The sequence below is a fragment of the Sorghum bicolor genome, chromosome 7 (assembly GCF_000003195.3).
Source record: "Sorghum bicolor cultivar BTx623 chromosome 7, Sorghum_bicolor_NCBIv3, whole genome shotgun sequence".
Lineage (NCBI taxonomy): Eukaryota > Viridiplantae > Streptophyta > Magnoliopsida > Poales > Poaceae > Sorghum > Sorghum bicolor.
Genome location: NC_012876.2, coordinates 6,687,301 through 6,703,182, shown reverse-complemented (window position 1 = coordinate 6,703,182; position 15,882 = coordinate 6,687,301). Strand labels below are relative to the sequence as shown.

The 15,882-nt window shown below is 42.1% G+C and overlaps 2 long non-coding RNA genes across 3 annotated transcripts; one reads left to right on the top strand and one right to left on the bottom strand.

The window, feature by feature from the left end:
• On the top strand, window positions 3,069-4,370 carry LOC110437124. Of its 2 annotated transcripts, none has more exons than XR_002455246.1 (3): window positions 3,069-3,495; window positions 3,592-3,716; window positions 4,352-4,370. It is a non-coding gene; the product is annotated as an uncharacterized LOC110437124 (long non-coding RNA). The 2 variants fall into 2 exon arrangements; XR_002455245.1 differs by lacking the exon at window positions 4,352-4,370 and adding an exon at window positions 3,801-4,316.
• On the bottom strand, window positions 8,205-10,182 carry LOC110436931. The gene is made up of 2 exons (XR_002454862.1): window positions 8,377-10,182; window positions 8,205-8,290 (listed from the first exon to the last, which is right to left on the bottom strand). It is a non-coding gene; the product is annotated as an uncharacterized LOC110436931 (long non-coding RNA).

Genomic DNA, 15,882 nt, shown 5'->3' with positions numbered 1-15,882 from the left:
TCTTCTTCTTCTTCTTCTTCTTCACCTTCATCCATTATAATCCCGCTTTCTCCATGTTTGGTCCAACAAATGTAGTTTGGTACGAAACCTGACTTTAATAAGTGTGAATGAAGAGTTCTTGAGTTAGAATATTCCGTCAAATTCTTGCACACGGCACATGGACAGCACATGAAACTGTCCCTCTTATTTGACTCGGCCACACTTAAGAAATAGTGCACGCCATTAATGAACTCTTCGAAGCGCCGATCGGCATTATACATCCAATTACGTGTTACCATCTGCATTAAATATAACATATATATTATGAAAAAATGCACACATATAGTTTCTCATCTTATTGCACAACATGTCTAAGATACATAGTTGATTAATTTAGGAAAGCTTGGCTACAACAAATACAATCGCAACTAGCACTAAAAAAACCAAAACTAAAATGCACTTAAGCAACATAATTAGTTCGCGTCCGATCCCAACTATAATAGATAGATCATTCGCTTGATCAACATCATTAAACTCCTTTCGTCGGCTCACTGCCTCACCACCTTCATCCTCAACCACCTGTGCAAAAGATTTCTTAATGTGTTCAATGTATTCTTCCTCCCAGTACCAACCTGTACATCCGCCGGTACCGTCCCACTGAAATTAAAAGAGAGAATCAAAAGTTTAATTAATATCATTTAAAAAAATATGCACATATATAAGCAAATGTCTGGAAATAACTCACATTACGATCTGGACACTTGTAGAATATACGACTCTTGTTTACTCCCTCTTTCGACACTTTGTACTCCATCAAAATCTTCTGCCCACACTTGCCACAAGTAATGAGAGGGAGTTCCGGACGGTATCGCTTTTGAACCCGTTGAGAGACCGAAGACCCGGTCACGGTTGCCATCTACTATCCATACTCAATTTTTAAACAATTATAAATTCTACATTTACTAGTAAACATGTATGATACAATGGACATTATATGTAGTAATAAAAATAAATCAAGTGATATTAACAAACCAATTAATTTGAACTATCCTACTTTCTAAGATCATAAAAATATACTATAATTCATTCTTGCAAACTACATTAATACTAGGTCAACCATTAAATACGATATATATATATATATGGATACTAATTCATGTGAATGATTCAAAATAACAACGTGGATTTGAGCTAAAAATAATGCGAACATCACAATCCAAAAACAACATGAAAAGACAAGAAAGACAAAAGTTAGTCACCTCCAAGCACGAAGAGACGATGACGGAGTCGAAAAAGATCAACGATGGACGTTGGAGATGAAGAACAAATGAAGAACAAGCAAGAAGAAGCTCTAAGAACAACAATGGTGCTCTCGGTTTCAAATGGGCAGAGGGGAGGAGGGAGCCGGCCTATAAACCGGAACTTTAGCACCGGTTCAGGGCAAAAACCGGTGCTAAAGGGTTACCCTTTAGCACCGGTTTGTAACAAAAACCGGTGCTAAAGGGTTTGCCTCGGACCGTGGCTCTGGCCGGTGCTAAAGGGACTCCTTTAGCACCGGTTCGTAAATACGAACCGGTGCTAAAGGGTCTCTGCCCCGACAGCACCTGTCAGTAACCGGTTTGAGGGAACTAGTACGTTGTCTGTTGACTGATTTCTGGATTTAGGAGGCCATTCACAAGGTGACTTATTTGTCGACATCTATCAATTTGCGAATTTAATGCAAGATAAACAATAAACATTCTTCATCAACTAGGTAAAGGAACGGAGAATCTCAAGGTTACTTTTTCTCTATTAGTAACTTCCGATGCATTAGAAATTTAATAAACCATGAAAACAGACAAATAACAAAGAACTTATATACGCAGAAAAAGAAAGAAAGGAGATGGACCACATTCAGTCCTTTTTCTTTCGTCGATACCTTGAGCATCTCTATTGGAATCTGAATTGCCAGCGAATGGAGATACTCCTCTATCTCTCTGACTAAATAGATTCATAGAGCTGTTTAAGTCAAAAATTTTAAGTTCTGACTGAATTTTTTTTTTAAAAAAAAACTAGTCAAAATTTATGACACCAAATTAGTACCATTAGATATATCATATAATATATTTTCGTAATATACTCATTTTATGTTATAGATGTTGTTACTCTTTTTATAATGTGCCCATATTGGCTTTATATATACTCGATATTGTATTTAAAAAGTAAACAAACACCAAAGTTAACAGAATGATAATACAAAGACCATGTTCTTCGCTCACTGGTAGATTTTGACACGACAAATGACCTGACCCCGGCCGGTCAGCACACTGAACACGAGAAAACAGAACGAAGCAACGACTTCAGATCCAGAACCCCTACACATCACATATCCTGGATTATTCCCCCATCAAATCTAAGCGTAGCTCTCATAATCGTATCACATCCATGTTTTGGCTGCTTCACTGCACTCATCATCGGACAAGGTGACTACACACGAAGCACGTGCAGAATAATCAGAAACAGACCGCCCAAAAGCATCACGAAGAGGTGAAACGCAACTGCCGGCGAGCTCGGGCCGGCGGCGGCGAGCCCATTGACAGCCAAGGAGGAGACACCGATTCCGGCGAACGGGAGGAGACGACGACGCAGGTGCTCGGCCACCATTCCGCCGGCGGCGCGCCCGGTGCCCCGGGACAGTCTGCTGCGCGAAGACGCCGTCGGTTAGCTGACCGACAAACACCTCGCCGCCGGGTGCGGGTTCACGGTGGAACAACACGGCGACAGGCACCTCGCCGCGTCCAGCGCCGCCGGCGCGGACATGGCGCGCGAACGCTGCGGTTGGTTCGAAGCTGGCGCGGCGAGGAGAGGCGGCAGCGCCGAGATGGCCGTGGAAGGTGCTGGCGCTCATGTGTGCCTGCAGGCCTCCCTGGACCGCGCCGGCCATGGCGACGTCGGTGGACTCCACCGTCGTCGTCGGCCTTGCCACCTCGCTTCCGTGGTCCATGTTCCCCGAGCCCCGGCTTCGTCTCCGGCAATGATTGGTTGCTTGGAGGGTGGAGCTCTAGGACTAGGGGAGTGGATTGCTTTAGGCCTCCTTTGGCAGCCCCACTTCCCCGGGAGGATCCCGGCCTTTTTTCTGGGCCAGCCTCTCCCGTGCCAGTCTTCCCTGGGCCAAAATCGTGCACCCTTTGGCAGCCCACCAAGACGAGAATTGCAGCCCGTTTCCCAGCGATTTCCACGAGGAAGAAATACACGATCCATTCGACCGGGAAGGTTTCCCGAGCGCTCGCGTCTCTGCTCGCGAGGTCGCGAGGCTTCTTCCTCCGCTCGACGCTGCCGCCGCCGCCGCCACAGCAGTCGGCCGCCGCCTCCGCCTCTGCCTCGGCATCCGACCGCCTCCGCCTCGGCATCCGGCCGCCGCCTCCGCCCCGAGATCCAGTCGTGCCAACGGGAACCCGCCTCCGCCACCTCCGCCGCCGTGACTTCCCTGGACAGCGCACCCGGCTCCGCTTCGCTCCATCACCGTCGTTATCGTCGGTCAGTCCACCTCTAACATATCCTTCACAGAAGCTTCTCGATCTGCTACGGTTTCGGGTCTCTTGGTCATCTCTTCTCACATTTTGTTTCTTGTAGATCTTGGAGCTGTCGCTGCGACCTCGACACCCGGTTGCCTGAGTCTGATCCGCTCTGAGCACGGCTTCAACACCACCTGCATCACCAAGCTCTTCCCCACACGCTCGCACACTGTCGTGGCACAGGTGAGACTAGACCCCTACGACATCCTGCTACTCTAGCTGATTGGGAAGGAACCAAAATTTATTGTGCATACTGCTTTGGATTAGGAAGGAACAAAAATTTCAGAAGTGAGCCAGGAACGAACGTGTGTGGGTGTGGCGGACGGCCGATATGACCTAGCTAACAATCGTTTAGGAGTTTGACCTACCAATTACATGCATATTTGCTAGCAATGTTATTTAATTTTGGAGCTGTCCTTGTTTGCATTTAATCTGTGACTTTGTTTCGTTCTAGTGTGCGTTGTTTAATTGGGTAGTTAAATTAATTTGCATGTATGCTTCATCATGATATACAATAGATTTGGTCCATCGATGACGACGGTAGTGTTGATTTTGCTGTCATGCATACATTGTTTAGTTTTTATTTTCCTGGGAGCAGGTGACTAGGTAAGTATCATGCTTTGTAGTTATCTATGCAGGTTACGTATAGAAGAGTTGATATCACAGTGCATAGAAGAGTTGGATTGTTTGAAAACATAACTTCTGAAGTTCTGATTAATTGGGTGGCTTTGTGCAAGAAAATTCAGAACATGTGTTTAATAAATTTGTCTCGTGGATTACTTACCAATTCTGTAATTTTAACACTGGGCCTTTAGCAGGCTGTTTGGATCACCATGCCTACCTGTCTGTCATCTCTTCTTCGTAACACTTGCTACATGGAGTAAGCTCAGATCAGCAAGAACCTAAGCCCTAGGGCCTGTTTGATCACTTTGATTATAAGAATTTGCAAATTATCGCCCAAATTGCGCTGAAATTCTTTAGAGACTTCAACAAAAAGTATCTCTTGCTTGGCTCCTTGCACACACAACTTGCTGTCTGTACCACAGTCCTATCTTCCTTCTTGTATGCACTTGGCCACACTTGACCACTTGTAGTACAGAATTGCCAATTTTAGGTAGGTTTATGCTAATCCAGCTATTTAGTCCTTGCACTGATGCTAAGCATAATAGTGACCATTAGCTGAACTTCCCCTTTTAACAAAATACTGGGTTTTTTTGGAACCAGAAGAAAAGAAAAGGAAAAGATAAGACCTAGCTAGACCACTTGTTGCTTGGTTCCCACCTCGATTAGAGCCTTGATAGCTTCCATCTTTTGCCTTGCTGATGTGCCTCTCAAACTGCTGCGCAAAGAAATCGACGTCCTGAGATTTTGTGACTGTTTTGCCCGGGGATTCCCTGGGCTTATTCTTAGGAAATTTGCAAAGTGTCTTTTTCAGCTGTTTCTTTTAGCCTTTTCTGTGAGCCGGTTGCTTTTATGCAGAACTGAGCTGGCTGTAGGATTATGTATCAAATTAGTGTTGCTGCTGGGCGTCATCAGGGATAGGGTGTTGGGACTGCTCATCCAACAGAGGGTGTGGCGTTGGCACTGCCTTGTTAGTTTTGTGTTGAATAAACAGAGCTTTTCCTATATAATAAATGATTAAAATATGGAAACTTGTATAGCTTCCTGCTGTTTATAGAGAAGCCAGGCGGGTGTGGATGCCAACGTGGTGGAATGACATGGAAGGCGACAGAGCCCGCCTAGATTTCACCGGGAGTATGAAGTAGACACACGTTGCTCGAAAATGTAGCAAAATAAGACACCAAAATACAACATAGGTCCAAAGGACCCAGAAACAAACGATATCGCCATCGAACATCTGACAAGTCCCAATGCCACAGGCTTAGTTGGGTGCAGACACGACCTTACTCGAACGCCACTTCGGGATCGAAGTCCGGATCTTTCTCTGTTTAATAAAGCAAGGGTGAGTACAAAGTACTCAGCAAATCCAACCTTACCCTACGGAAGGGGTTAACAATATATATGCATATGGATAAATCAAGGATGAGGCTTAGTTTTATTTGCATAAAGCTATCTTTTTACACATGCAAGGTTTCATTTCACAAATACTGTTGTAAAAGACCTCTTTTTCCACATATGATAGTATTTCTAAAAATGGGGGTTTGATCACAATTTTAAGTGTTGTTGAACCCTTGTTCTCACAACACAATGGCAGTCAACCATTTGTTTCCAAAATCACACTCTCACATGTTTTCACTCATACCAACCCATCTAGTTGTTGAAACCAAACCATAACCTGTCCGAGACCGCGGACACGGCTATCCAGATAGATTTACACTCTGCAGAGGTTGTACACTTTTCCCACAAGTAGGATACCATAACTTACACCGTCGTGCAAGCACAGATCCATCAAAGCCATTACCCTCCATAGCTAAGTAATGGCGCTCACCACGGGAACACTAAGGCCACATCTCATGATACCACAATAATTCACAAAGCTCTTTTCATACATTTCCACAATTTCACATACATCACTTAGTGTCCCGTTGCACACCTGCCTCCAGGTGATTGCCATACTAACTAGAGGGATTTAGACTAAGCTTTTCCCATGCAAGGCGAGTGGTCGTACGATAAATGAGTTAGGCAAGATGAATCATCAACTCAGTCCTTAATCGAGACAAGGCGAATATCTTCACGCTTAACCTCGCAAGGTATAAGCCACAACACCAAGGCATCCCCAAAAGAGATCCCATCCGCCTCATGTCCATAGTAATCACATCTATAACTTGTTCATTAACCCTTTCACAATACCCACAATATATTTTCACCACTCACACCTTTTACTTTTAAAATCATTATATTTGAAAAATATAGCGATGAGTATCCAGGATGAGTAACAAGTCCTAAGCATACTATGAGTAACAAGTCCTAAGCATACTAAATAATAATATTTTTGTCATAGCATATTATTTGTTTCTAGGTTCGAACAAGACAATTACCGAGTAATATCAATTCAAGGATGGCTATTCAACAGGTTTTAACTAAGCAGCGAAAATACTTCGTACATATATCGTACATGCAATATTTAAAACGGCTTCTACGGGTTGTGTTTAAAAATAGGATCAATATGCATCAAAGGGGATCGGTTGGACTTGCCTCCGTCGGCGTCCTCAGCAAACACGTGTTGACAGTCCGGGTCCTCGGCGTCAAACTCGCGGTACTCGTCTCCAACGTTCTCGTTTTCGGGCTCGTTCACTCCGTCAGCTAAAATACGCGACGAACGACACAGACAACACGCACAAATAAATAATCATATAAATTCAAATAAGCTCCAAAAATTATGAAATTAATATGAGAGGTAGATCATGATTTTAGATGAATTTAGGAAAAAGAATTATTAAAATCAGAGTTAGCATATGGTATTTGTGAAATGGTCGGACTTTAATCATACGAAAAAGGCTAACGATGATTAAGGAATAAATGCTTCACGTGGGCATTTGTTTGGCTGGTAGTGCATGCATGCATGTACTATTTGGTGAAGTTAATGCTTATGGCCCACGCATGTATGGTTAGAGAGAAATTAGCACGGGTCATGAGAGCTCTTCTGTATGTCGTGATTCTATTCGTAGAGTTCTTGGCAGTGAATCGGTACAGACAAATACAAGGAAAAATATAGAAAAATACTACAGAAAGACAGAGAAGAGCAAGGAGATGCTCATGAGCTGCTCACCTCGTCTTGCGACGACAGTCGAGCTCGCCTTGTGCGTATGGCCGTATACGGTATACGCGAAGTGAGAGCGAGTGAGCAAGTGAGTGAACGTGTTTCTCGGGTGGTGAGAGTGAGCACCCGAGGCTGGCTTTTTATAGGCCAGAGGAGTGAGGTTATGCCTCTGGTGCTCAGCTTCGTGCCATTAGAATTACTACTGTAGCGCATGGTCGGTGCCTAATTTGCATGCACGATGCATGCAAATGGACGGTGCCTAATCACCGTGTCCTTGCATGCAGGTGCATGCAAATGGACGGTGCATGCTCATCCTGTATGCATGCATGAGATATATATTCGTGTAGGTGCACTGCTATGTTTTCTTGCATGTAAGCTTGCTGGTACTTGCTGTTATTTGTGCGCGAAAAATATGGATGGATTAGATGGAGATACTATAGAGCTCAAATTATTTTATAGTTTTTGAAATATATTTTGAAAATAATTTTTAATGCGAGTGATTTTTGAATGTGAATTTTTGAGATGTTACATTTAGATCACACATAACATGATTAATCCATTTTAGGAGACTCTACTTACTACCTTGGATTGTCTGGTTTAAAGTATTTTCATGTCGTCGCGTAGCTTATATAGTTCGGCTTTGGCAGGGCGTGAAGCTACATGTGTAGTTAGGGGGTGCAAATGCACCCTCTAGAAATTGTGGAAATAATGCTTGAGTCCAAAATTTCATTATATACTAGGTAAATAACCGTGCGTTGCAACGGGAATACAAAATACCACAATAACATATGTATGAGGGTGTTTTAGAAAGATAGATAGTTAACTCTAATTTTAAATGTGCAACTAAAACATCAACTTCAATTATCTATAATGTAAGAACCTATATTTCAACGGTGATAGTTAAACATCAATATAATATTACATAAGCCTTTAAAAACATGTTACAGTTATATATAATTTTTACATCCAATCAGTAACATATCAGCAAGTCATAACTACTTGTCTCTCATTTCTTTGCGATCTCCTCTATTATTACCTAACATTCAGATGTATACGACAAATGTCAGTACCAAAGGACAGAAATGTAAAAATACAAAAGTTGTGCAAAACATAAGACAATACCTTGTCATCAAGTGAGGACCTCCTTGTAGACAATATTCTTTGTGAATGTACCATTTACTTTTGTCTTCTTTTTCTTATCATTCTTATCACTGGATGGGATGGCAAGGATCTTAATGTTCGATCTGGCCGTGGCTCTAGATAGCGCAACATACAACTGACCATGGGAGAACACCGGTTGAGACAAATACACACCAGCATTAGGGATAGTCTGCCCTTGTGCCTTGTTAATTCTAGCAAAGCAGCACCGGATCAAAATTCACACCTACATGATCCATGCAGGTGTTTTGTAGCAGCTGGTGCATTGGTTCAGAGATTCACACAACAAAAATGACAATCTATATCAAGGAGCTCTATCATTCAGTTAAAAAAAGAGTGTAAAACACAGTGAATCTTATTATACTAAGTTCTGTCTACAGTGAAATCCAATTCTAGCATCCTCTCTTTATTCGGTCCTCTTATTATACTAAATCAGTTTTGTTTGTGCCATGAATAAAAGGACAAAGAGAAAATATACTGAACAACTGTAAGCATGCTAGCACCAGGTTCTAAACCTCTTATCGAGTTTCAGAAGTCGTTCTTCCTACAAGTCTGTTTCAAAAGCAGGCAAGCACATGCTGCTGTTCTCTATTAATTCCTTCCGAACAAAAGCTCATCCTACCTTAGAGATTGTGACACACAATCTCTGAAATACCTTGATGAAGGAGTACTAAAGACTGCTTAGCTGAATTATCTTCAATAATTTTTAATAATTCAGAGACTAACAAGTGATCAAGATCTGATCCACAATGTTTTTAGTGTGTAGATGCGGTGATTTATTATCGGCTAACAGGTGATTTGTTATAGGCAAAGAATAGGAAGAATTTCATAAACCAAAAAACTGATGGCAACAGAAACAGAGATTTCAGAATAAAATAAAGTCTATGGCAAGCCAAGCTTCATGATCCTGGATCCCTACACTTTACATTAACTTGTCAAAAAAATAATTTTCAACGAATAATGGCCCAACATTCAAATAAATTTGTTTAAGACTTGGTTTTCATTCGCTGCAACTCGTGTGACAGTCTGAAACTCGTATATGAGAAGGGCAGTATAAGTCTGAATTATTTTTGTGCAGCAACATTGCTACATGCTAGCTTCACAATACCACAGATTTAGACAAGAAAAAATGTAGTCTACAGACCGTTTGAAAATGATCATTTTATTTTGGTTAAGCCTAAACAAATTCTGACTTCATGGCATGATGTAGTGTCCTAATCAGCAAATTGATCGGTGCCCGCTGCTTTTCGTAGAAATTCTAGACAATTTGTTTATCGAGTATCCACAGAAGAGTAACACAACATGAATCTGTACACATTTGAGGAAACAGGTGGTGGGCAAGAGCAGCCAACCTTACAAGGCGAGCACGAGGTCGCGCAACTTCGAGTCGGAGATGGCGGCAGCGCCGATCACACTGTGCATGTGCTCGCGTGCTTACCAACAGGAGATGTGCCGCGCCGTCGGTGAGTCGTCTTCTCCGTGGCACACCTCGGATTGCCGACAACCTGCTGGGCATGGGTGGCGTTCATCGGCCGTAGGTAGGCTACGGGGTAGCTTCCTTGGTCCTCGTCGTCGTCGTGCGCTTGCCTGGCATCAACGGTAGCGAAAGAGACCTAGGCGTGGTGGCTGGTGTTGAGACGATGGTGTTGAGACGACGAAGACGGCGTCGCGGCGACGGCAAGCAGGTGCGACGGATCGAGGAGGTCGAAAAGTGCAGGGAGCGGAGGAGAGAATGACACGGTCGTGTCCAGCGAGCGGAGGGTGGGAGTGATGTCTGGGTGGGTGGGTGTCCAGCAAGCGGAGGAGGGAGTGATGTCTGGGCGGGTGGGCGTTTCGGTGATTGGACGTTGCATCGCCTGCCCCGTCCACACGCATGAGCTGGGCCTGCTCATCTGCAGCAACCTGCAGGTGGGTGTAATAATGTGTTGCTACTGTGCATGCTAAATGCTAGCTAGGCCTTGTTTAGTTCCGAAAAGTGAAAAGTTTTCGGTACTGTAGCACTTTCGTTTGTTTGTGACAAATATTATTTAATCATGGACTAACTAGGATCAAAAGATTCGTCTCGTGATTTACAGCTAAACTGTGTAACTAGTTTTTATTTTCGTCTATATTTAATGTTTCATGCATGTGCCACAAGATTCGATGTGACGGGGAATCTTGAAAACTTTTTGGTTTCCAGAGTGAAGTAAACAAGGCCCTAGCCTGCTAGGAGTAGTATTGCAAGTAGGTGCCGCGCGTGCTGCTGCTGTGCTAATGGTAGCTAGCTTGCTAGGATGCTGCTATGCATGCTCAGCCTTATTTAGGCCTTGTTTAGGGCCTGTTTAGATTAGGAACAAAAATTTTTTGGGTGTCACATCGGATGTGTCGGAAGGATGTCGGGAGAGGTTTTTAAAAAACTAATAAAAAAACAAATTACATAACTCGTCAGGAAACTGCAAGACAAATTTATTAAGCATAATTAATCTGTCATTAGCATATGTGGGTTACTGTAGCACTTAAGGCTAATCATGGAGTAACTAGGCTTAAAAGATTCGTCTCGCGATTCTTAACTAAACTGTGTAATTAGTTTATTTTTTTATCTACATTTAATGTTCCATGCATGTGTACAAAGATTCGATGGGATGGATGAAAAAATTTTGGATAGAGAACTAAACAGGGAGTTTGGAACAAATTTTAAGATTTCCCGGCACATTGAATGTACATGTATAAAGCATTAAATATATAGATGAAAATAAAAATTAATTACACAGTTTCCTTTTAAATCGCGAGATGAATCATTTGAATTTAATTAGTCCTTAATTAAATAATATTTGTCAAATAAAAACAAAAATGCTACAGTGTCAAAATCCAAAATTTTGGAAACTGAACAAGGCCTTAGTTCTGGGCCTTGATTAGTTTAAAAAAATTTGCAAAAAGTTTTAGATTTCTTGTCATATCAAATCTTACGTCATAAGTATTAAATATAGATAAAAATAATAAATAATTACATAGTTTATCTGTAATTTGCGAGGCGATATTTGTCAAATACAAACAAAAGTGTTACTATTACTATTTTGAAAAAAAAAATAGAACTAAACAAGGCCTACAGAAAGTTTACAAAATTTTTCAGATTTCCTGTCACATTAAATCTTTCGGCACATAAATATAGACTCAAAAATAACTAATTACATAGTTTAATTATAAGACAAACTTTTTAAATTTAATTAGTTTATATAATTTAACAATATTTATTAAATACAAATAAAAGTGTTATAGTTTTTTTTTAAAAAAAAGTCGAATTAAACAAAGCCTAGGTAGCCTGCTGCAAGCTGCTTTACATGCTGGCCCTCGTTCCTGCTTTGCATGCTGCCTTGCTTCGTGGTTCGTGCTGCTGCTGTGGTTGGCGCTCCTGCTGCACGCCTGGACATCATGTGTGTGGGGCCCATTCAGAACCCGGGGCCATTCAGAACCCGCCTGTTCGACTGTGGCACATGCCAGAACTTGTTTAGTTCCTAAATTTTTTTAAGATTCTCTATCATATTAAATCTTTTGACATATACATGGACCATTAAATATAAATAAAAAAGATAACTTATTGTACAGTTACCTGTAATTTACGAGACGAATCTTTTAAGCCTAGTTAGTTTATTATTAGACAATAATTATTAAATAAAAATGAAAGTGCTACAGACCTAAAAAAATTTCGCAAACTAAAGAAGACCTAATTTAGTTTTACTTGAACCCGCAAAACTAAAAAAACCTATTAGTCACATCGATTGCTATAGTTCTGGGCCTTATTTAGTTCTTAAAAGATTTTACAAAATTTTTTATATTTTTAGTCATATCGAATCTTACAGCATGCATAAAACATTCAATATAACAATCTTTTAAGGCCCTGTTTAGTTCCCCACCCAAAAATTTTTCATCCATCCCATCGAATCTTTAGACACATGCATAGAACATTAAATGTAGATAAAAAAATAAACTAATAACATAGTTTAGTTGAGAATCGCGAGACGAATCTTTTAAGCCTAGTTACTCCATGATTAGCCTTAAGTGCTACAGTAACCCACATGTGCTAATGATAGATTAATTATGCTTAATAAATTTGTCTTGCAGTTTCCTGACGAGCTATTTAATTTGTTTTTTTATTAGTCTGTAAAAACCTCTCCCGATATCCTTCCGACATATCCGATGTGACATCCAAAAAATTTTCGTTTCCAATCTAAACAGGCCCTAAGCCTAATACGTTTAAAGTTTTGATGTTACCAAAAATTTAGAAACAAACTGTAGCCTGAAAGGACCGAGTAGTCATCCATTATGGCCTTGTTTAGTTCCAAAAATTTTTGCAAAATCGACACTGTAGCACTTTCGTTTGTATTTGACAAAAATTATCCAATCATAGACTAACTAGGCTCAAAAGATTCGTCTCGTCAATTTCGACCAAACTGTGCAATTAGCTTTTATTTTCATCTATATTTAATACTCCATACATGCGTCTAAAGATTCGATGTGACGGAGAATCTGAAAAATTTTGCAAAATTTTTTGGGAACTAAACAAGGCCTATGTTGCAGCCTAGGCAGTAGGCTAAAGCATCACAGGCATGTTGCAGCCTAGGCAACAGGCTAAAGCATCAGAGCAACCACATTGTGCAGGGAGCAACCAGTCGTATGAATGGGTCCCACAGCAGGTGGCACTAGTTATTCCAAACGCCACAATGTATAGGGCTCAACCTGGCCATAGAAGTGGGTCCCATGATGGATTAAAAATCTCGGTCCTCCTCAACCTCTCGTTCCTTCGCGCAAGTTGCTGGAAAGCTACGCTCGCCGCCGCCTCCGTCATCTCCGTCCCCGATCTCCCCCCTTCCACCAAATCAGGCCATGCCCTTCCATGTCCAGCTCCTCAAGTACTGCATGAACTAGGATCTGTAGCATCCTGTCCTGATGAAGTCTCCAAATTCAGATCGGGTGGCTTTGAGCGGCGACCTTGCGGACGCCCGGCGACCTGGGGCGCGGTCCCCCTCGCGAACGGCCGACGATGGACACGGCCTCCTCTCGTACTGCTGGCGACCTGAGGCGCAGCCACCTCGCAGACGGCCGGCGAGGCGAGCTCCCGTGGTGCGCGGACGGCCGGCGCAACGAACTCCCGTGGCGAGCGAATGGCCGATGATCTCGTGCGTCCAAGGCCATCTCACAGCGAGCAAGCACATGCCGATTACGGGGTCAGTGGAGTGTTTTGTCCATGCATCGAATAACCTCCCATTTTCTTCTGGAGTCCAATTGATGCGTTGACGCCTCTTTGGTTCTTCTTCTTCTTCTTCACTGCTAGCACTTAAATCTTCAATGTTGACTGATTGCTTCTCTTGTTGTGCAGAGTATCGAGAACTAGACTCAGATCCATGGGAGCAAGTGTTGGCTGCAGCTCCACCCAAATTGCCAAATTGAAGGACTGGTGGAGACCTATTGCTTGCAGATGCACCTAAACTTTCCTGGAGATGAAATCCTTGAAAGCTAGGTGGAGGAGCTTGTTGCCAACTCCCTTGTTGTGGAACACCTTGGAATGTGTGAGGAGAATGGCCATATGGTGGGTGTACTCCTGGAGGACCAAAAGGATTGAAGTTCTGTAGAAAATTAGATGTTGCAAAGGGAATCTGGGAGTGGGGAGGTGGAGAAATCTGGCCACTACCCTCATGATATTGGGTTGGAGTGTCTTGATTCAAGCCTTGATTGAGGAGGCCTGAAAAGTTTCTAGGTGGGGGTTCCATTCTTGTGTTGTAGAAGTTCGAAATCTCAGGAAGTGTGGAGAAAGAGTGAAGCACGGAGCTTCAGTTTTTGTAGGCAGTGAAGAAGTGAAGCAGCCTGTTTTTGTAGGCAATGAAGAAGGGAAGCAGCAAAGAAGCAGGCCAACGTCCACCCGCCCAACGGCTCCCTGCCGAATGCAACGGCTCTCTTTGTTTATTGTTGTACAGTGTAAATATATATACTTTATTGTCTTATGGGTTGTCCATAGTGCTAGGGATGGCTGGTGGCTATGGACTACATATGGACCACTCCCACAATGTATGGGTTGGCTGATAGCAATTATTTTATTTCTTATGGACTGCTTTTTCACACATTGTGGTTGCTCTCACAGGCGTTAGGTGCTACGCAGCAGCGGCCGACCTAAGCAGCACCGGCGAGCGAGCGATTGTTGTGTGAACGATTTAGTTTGAGCCTTTTTAGTAGTAGGATGTATCCTTCACGAAAGATGTCTATGTATCCACAAGCTAAGTGTACTTCTTTCTAGTTTGCTCTAGCTTCGTCACTGTTTGGATTGGTGAAAATTTCCTCTACCAATAATACAAGGTAGAAAATCGAGGCGGCTGTGCTGGTGCAAACGCTTAGGTGTGCACGGCCACGAGAGTCGGGCACGCACGTTTGCTTCATGCTGTATAGGGACGTAGTTTTTATGTTGTTAATGGCATGTGCTCTTGCTCTCTCCACCACTTTAAGATATATGTTTGTATACTTCTCAATATGAATCCAGTGGAAGGGAATGAGAGGTTAAAAATAACTTTACACACTAGTTAGCGCACACTCCGCCAGACGCCGTATTTGGTGCCTGCGGCGGCGAAAGCAAATAGATTAACCAATTACCGAATGGGATCTCCTAGCTAACCAGCTTCTTTTGGACCAAGCAGAGTGGGATCTCCTAGCTAATTATTGGTTTTTCGGAATCAAACACAAGCTCAGTTTGATTTACTAGCACTGAACAAATTATTCAAATAAACCGAAATTCAGGTTAAGATTGCTCGCCTCATCATGATGCGAAAGGGACCAGCTTGTTCGCGTCCTGATTCCAACTCCAGTCAACAGGAAGCTGTACTAGTCGTTTACTAAGCCGGGTTAAACTTTGCATGTGCAGTCATGCAGAATACGCGATGTTCATCAAATTAGTACTCCATCCATTCCAAAAATTATAAGTTATTTCAAAAATTTTGGAGAATCAAAGTTTTTTAAGTTTGACTAAATTTATATAGCAAAATAATAATATTTTTGGTACTAACCAAGTATTATTAGATTCTTTGTTAGTTATATTTTCATAGTGTATCTATTTTATGACATAAATCTTTATATTTCTCTCTATATTTTTTATCAAATTTAAAAATGCTTTGACTCTTGAAGATTGTTTGAATGACTTATAATTTGAAACGGAGGGAGTACATATGATTGCACTACTTTTCAGAAAAGAAAAAAAAACATATAACTGCATTTGATCAAAATGATCGAAATTATCTTACAGGACCAGTAGGGGAAAAAACCCAAACATCTATACACTATAGCAACTCAACGGACACTTGAGCTCGCATGGCATGAGAAAGATTATCCAGCAAGCACACTTATATTAAGGACAGGCAGCAGCGGCGGCGGCGGTGGTGAAGACGGATTCAATCGAGCGGTATGGCTTGAGGATTCAATCGAGCGTCAATACATTCAAGAACTGAGAACCGA